Source organism: Gossypium hirsutum, chromosome A08, assembly GCF_007990345.1.
Source record: "Gossypium hirsutum isolate 1008001.06 chromosome A08, Gossypium_hirsutum_v2.1, whole genome shotgun sequence".
Lineage (NCBI taxonomy): Eukaryota > Viridiplantae > Streptophyta > Magnoliopsida > Malvales > Malvaceae > Gossypium > Gossypium hirsutum.
Genome location: NC_053431.1, coordinates 82,681,122 through 82,687,308, shown reverse-complemented (window position 1 = coordinate 82,687,308; position 6,187 = coordinate 82,681,122).

Genomic DNA, 6,187 nt, shown 5'->3' with positions numbered 1-6,187 from the left:
TGGCCCAGTGGAACATTCCAATAAAACTAGAGTTGCCATGGTAAATATTGTAAATCCTAAGAGATAAGATTGTATAAATTTTAAATCCTTTTGGACTCTCATATTATAAATAGGCTTTGATCTCGACCATCGATGTAATTTAAACTATACCGTTAGATCTAAGGGAGTTCAATTTTAAATAGAGGCCTTCCCCCTCATTTGTAATCACCCCATTTAGTTGTAATTCTTCAAAGTAATAGAAACATTTTGAGAGCAGTTACTTGAACACTTGGTGTGATTAGTTTTCTTGTAGCTTTCTATTTGGTTTTTGCTTTTTGCTTGAGAGTTTGCTTTTGCTTTATTTTTGGCGCCTTTGAGAATTTCCATTCAGAATTATTATATTTCGAGAGTTAGGCTGACTTAGGTGGATTTGAAGCTAAGTTTCTATCTAAGGCTACAGGGTTTGCAAGACTTAAGTTCTAGCCCCATGATAGTTATGTATGTACTAGCACCCCATGTAACATTGACATTAATTTTCACACGACCTAAGCTTGGGTAGAATATCGTTGAGTTTGCAGTTGTCTTGGAAAGATTGTTTGATGAATCAAATTATGGACACAAAATTCTTCATATAACACCTCTAACCCGTATCCATCGCCGGATTAAGGTTACGAGGCATTACTGATCATATCACAGTTCATACTAATATGCATTACATTTTAGTTATATCAACAACTTCGTTAATGGAATATTAACCTAATTTTTTTATAGAAATTTTGCACACGTATAGGTTGTACGACATATGAAACTAACTTCCATATTATATTTGTCAATCATTCATGCAACATTACCATGTTGGTAAATGCGAATTTCATATCTCATACATTAATATAATTTATATGCATCCATTCGAAAATATGTAAATTTAAATAAAGGTATCTAAGCATATTCGAATTAAGCTTTATAGCAAGTCATGTTTACAGTTTAATAAACCACCAACATATAAAAGATGCAACATGTTCATCGAGCTCAAGTACATTACAACATTTTAACTTAAACCATTTTTGGACATAAATAATAACTCCTGCACAAGCTCATAGTAAAACCATTTTAAGACTTATTACATAATTTAACAAGCAATCACATATGCAACTTAATACAATATAACATGACCGAACATGCTATTAATGCATATATATACATAATGCGCAACTTACCCTAAAATAAAGATCACACTTAGCATTGATTACATACCCAAACAATTAACCAAAATTATCATGAAACACATGCAATACTTACCGCTTAACAATAGAACCAATCAAGCTAGTATACATTCATCCATCACTTTAATTATATCACATTTCATATTTCCATCATGAGCTAACTGATATACCAAATAAATATTATGCTATTATTCTTTCATAGCCGAATCTTATTACCTAAAACCCCTTACATATCCAAAGCTTCCATTATCAATTTACAAACATTTTAACAAGAGCATATAAGACCAAAATTTAAACATAATATGCAAACCATTTTCAAAGCATAAAACACCTATCACGAACATCATCCATTCATAGTACTTAACACTTTAACTAAAACGAATTCAAACCACAACCAAGCATAACCGAATTCAAACATAGAAATTAAGTCATTTTCGCATGGCTCAAATTATACATAAACCAAAATACAACATTTCAAAAGTATGTTCCAGCCTATACATGCCATAATTTGAGTTCAACTATTAAGTACCGAAACAGTGGATAGTGTGATGAACTTTGCTGACAATCCCCGAGCTTGTAATTTGAATCTAAAATCTATAAAACAGAGTAAACATGAACACACAGAGTAAGCTATCATAGCTTAGTAAGTCATAAGCAAATAAACAACTCAAAGATATAGTCTACTCATTTTAACTAACTGGTTTACATTACCGTACCATGCTTAATCTCAAACTTACAAATTCTATAAATAATACATTTCATTGACAATTTCTCACCTTGGCCGAATATTCACATAATCAATTTAACATATTATTAATCAACTTCCAAAGCCAAATAATCATAATAAAACCTAGTCCACATACACTCAAATATATATAGCTCATGTATCAAATTATAGCTGCATATATATATATTAATTAGGTGGCCAAATATACCTAAACATATATGCACATATTAAAAATTATTTCAATGATCCACAAGTTACTCATTCTCAAAGCCGAATACACATACCACATACACATATATTTTCATTTGCATTGTACATGATCTGTAACAAATAAACAAGTTACTTACTTACCTTATCCCAAGTAGGTAACAAGTTAATTCATACCTGGCCATTTAGTTCATTTTACACATTTGAACACCACTTATCTTTGCCCGATGAACCATTTGGAATTGGATAGGACACTCGGATAATCACACATATCATACAATGCCAACGTCCTAGACGTGGTCTTACATGTAGTCACATATCCATGCCACTGTCCCAAACAGGGTCTTATTCACACACATATATCGGAGTCATATACCGATGCCATGGTCTTACTCGCACACATATATCGGAATCCTATGTCATGACATATATATCCTAACTATTCCTAAGGTTCATACGGGGCTTCCGAACGTCGTAACTCGGTCGAAACGAATGCATGAACATGGTTACCATGCTTATACATATTCGGTAATAGCATATATAAATTCATATATTTCATTTCAGGATATATAATTTACATTTAATTAAAATTAAGTACGTCTATTTGCTTATAAACTTACCTTGGACAATGTAAAACGAAACGGGAAAGCTAGTCGACAACTTTCGTTTTCCCCCAATCCAAATCTGATTTCTTTCTTTCTTGATCTAAACATATTCAAGTTAAGCTCATTCAAGCATATTTTCATTCAATTTATTCCAAAAACACATAAATGGGCAAATTATCATTTTACCCCTGACATTTACACTTTTTGCAATTTAGTCCCTATGCACAAAACATAAAATATGCAAAATTTCACTATACCCATGTTCATACAGCAGATATATTTCATTTATTTCACATTTTAGCCCCTCAAATTATTATTTTTACAATTTAGTCCTAATTACTCAAAATCATCAAAAATTCCAATACAAAACATGTTAACCCAAATCATATCTTTCATATTTCATCATCAAACAACAAAAATCACAAGCTTTCAACAATGGCATAACTCAAAATATTCACCAAAATAAAAAATTCAAGCATGGGTTTACTAGTACTCGAAGCAACGATATCAAAAACGTAGAAATTATCAAAAATCGAGCTAAACACCTACCTTGATTGAGCTTAGAAATAGCCGAACCCTAGAAATCTTTTCCTTTCTTTCTTATTTAGTTTTAGCAATGGTGAAAATTTATATGAACACTAATGTTTTATGATATATTTTATATTATAATGGCTTATATTATTAGTTTACTAAATTAACCTTAATGAATTTATAACAAAACTATATAATATAAGTCTAATGCCGTCCATTCAATATATCAATGAGTTATTTTCAACTTAAAGGCTTCCATTTATAAATCCAATAGCAATTCGGAACCTTACACATTAAACTACCAAATTTTCATTTTACACGATTAAGTCATTTTATTTAATCGGACACTCAAACGATAAAATTAAAGCACGAAAATTTCACACATACAAATTCACACGTAATAAACACAGAAAATAATTTTTAAATATTTTTTGACTCAAATTCGTGGTCTCAAAACCACTGTTCCGACTAGGGTCTAAATCGGGCTATTACACTTCATTAGTGATTACAAAAAATTGCTATGTAGGGAGTGGGGAGTAAGATTCCTATTCAGAACTTTATTGTTTTGTACACTCTATAGTTGCCACAAACTAGGCACAATATAAGTTCATATTGAACTAGGTTGTGAGCAATCTTAATCGCTGAAGTATTATCACAATTTAGGTTCATTGAACCTTGAGGATAAATGTCTAATTCTTCAAGCAATTTCTTCAACCACAACAATTCATATACTCCAAAAACCATGCCTCTATATTCTGCTTCTGTACTTGACCTTGCAACAACTGGTTGTTTCTTACTTCTCCAAGTTATAAGGTTTCCTCCAACGAAAGTGAAATAACCTGAAGTCGACCTTCTATTATTAGTTGGTCCTGCCCAATCTATATCATTATAACCCTCTATTCTCAAATCATCATGTTTCTTAAAAATTAACTCTTTTCCTAGAGTATCTTTTTAATACTTCAATATGCGTTCAACAGCATCCATATGAGACTTTCGAGGATCATGTATGAATTGACTTACCACATTTACTACATAAGCAATATCAATTCTAGTTGAGATAAATAAATCAATTTTCCCACAAGTGTTTGATATTTTACTTTGTCAATTGGAGATTCACTTAAATAGTAATATAGCATAGGATTTTGTTCAATGGGAGTAGTCACAGGTTTACAACTAAGCATTCTTGTCTCAGCTAAGAAATCAAGAATATATTTTTGTTGAAATAGGAAAATACCATTCTTTGATCTAGCTACTTCAATACCAAGGAAGTACATCAAATAACCCAGCCTTTTCATTTCAAACTTAGATGCTAATTTGTTTTGGAGATTTTCTATCTCATCCAAATCATTACCTGTTAGCACCATATCATCCACATAGATAATCAACATGGACACCTTTCCTTAGCTATGTTTCAAAAATAATGTGTGATAAGCATTACTTTGCTTTTACCCAAACAACTTCATGGATTTCGTAAATATACCAAACCGTGCCCTTAGAGATTGCTTCAATCCATACAATGCCTTTTTTAGTTTTCACATCATTGTAGTCTCAAAGTACTTTTCAATTCCAGAAAGAGGGTCCATGTAAACTTCTTCAAAGAGATCTCCTTGAAAGAAGGCATTCTTGACATCAAATTGAAGAAGAGGCCAATCTTGATTAGTAGCCAATGATAGCAACAGTCTTACTGTATCAAACTTGGCAACAGGTGCAAAAGTTCTTTATAATCGACTCCCTAAGACTATGTATATCCTTTTGCAACTAATTGTGCTTTGAACCTTACAACTGTTTCATCTACTTTATGTTTAACAGTAAATATCCATCCATCCCACTGTTCTTTTTCCATCGTGAAGAGGCGCATTAGGTCCCAAGTAGCATTTTTTTTCAAGTGCTGTCGTTTCTTCTACCATAGCTTGGGTCCACTTTGAGTCTCCTAAGTTTTCCTATAATTTACAATGAATAGAGATAGATGATAATTGCAATAAATAAAATGCATATGACTTTCATAAATGGTCATAAGACACATGATTAGCAATAGGATATTTTGTTTTGGCTTTAATATCATGTTCATATCTAGCAGGAAGTATATCACAGTTAGCACGAGCTAGAATATGGTATTTAGAAGTTACCTCAGGTGAAGATATACATGGTCGATTTAGAGGTGTAGAAGGATCAGTACTATTTGTGAGAAAACTATCTTGTAATTCATCACATCCACCCAGCTTAGTGTTTTCATTTTCATCACCTCTTTATGTATTTTCTAGATCAATATTTTCATCACCTCTCTCTGTAATTTTTGAAATATGTGGTTGCGCTCTCGGTGCAGTATTTTTATTAGTACTCTTTTCATCCAAAGGGATAAATTCCTACACTACATCATCAAGTTTAATCACTTCATTATGTTTCTCCCCCTGAAGTGAACAATCTGCAGAGTAGAAAAATTCATTTACATGGAAAATAACATTCATAGTGACATGAAGCCTCCTAGAGGAAGGATTGTAGCATTTATAATCCTTTTGATAATTGCCATATCCCACAAAAATATATTTTACAGCTCAAGATTCAAGCTTATTTCTCTGATAGGGATGCAAATGAACATAAACAACACATCCAAAAATTTTGGGAGGCAGATGAATAACAGGTAGAAAATTGCAATGGTCAGAGGATACATCTAGAGGTCGTGGATAATCAAGAGTACTTGAAGGAGTATGAGCAATTACGTAAATTGTAGAACTTAAGGCTTTACCCTATAAGTAAGATGGAACTTGTCCTTCAATTAAAAAATGATCGAATGACCTCTAAGAGTTGTCTATTTTTTCGTTCTGCAATGTCGTTTTGCTATTGTGAGTAAGGACGTGTTGTTTGATGAATCATGCCAATAGAGCCCATGAATTCTTTTAGTTCTTGGTTCAAATATT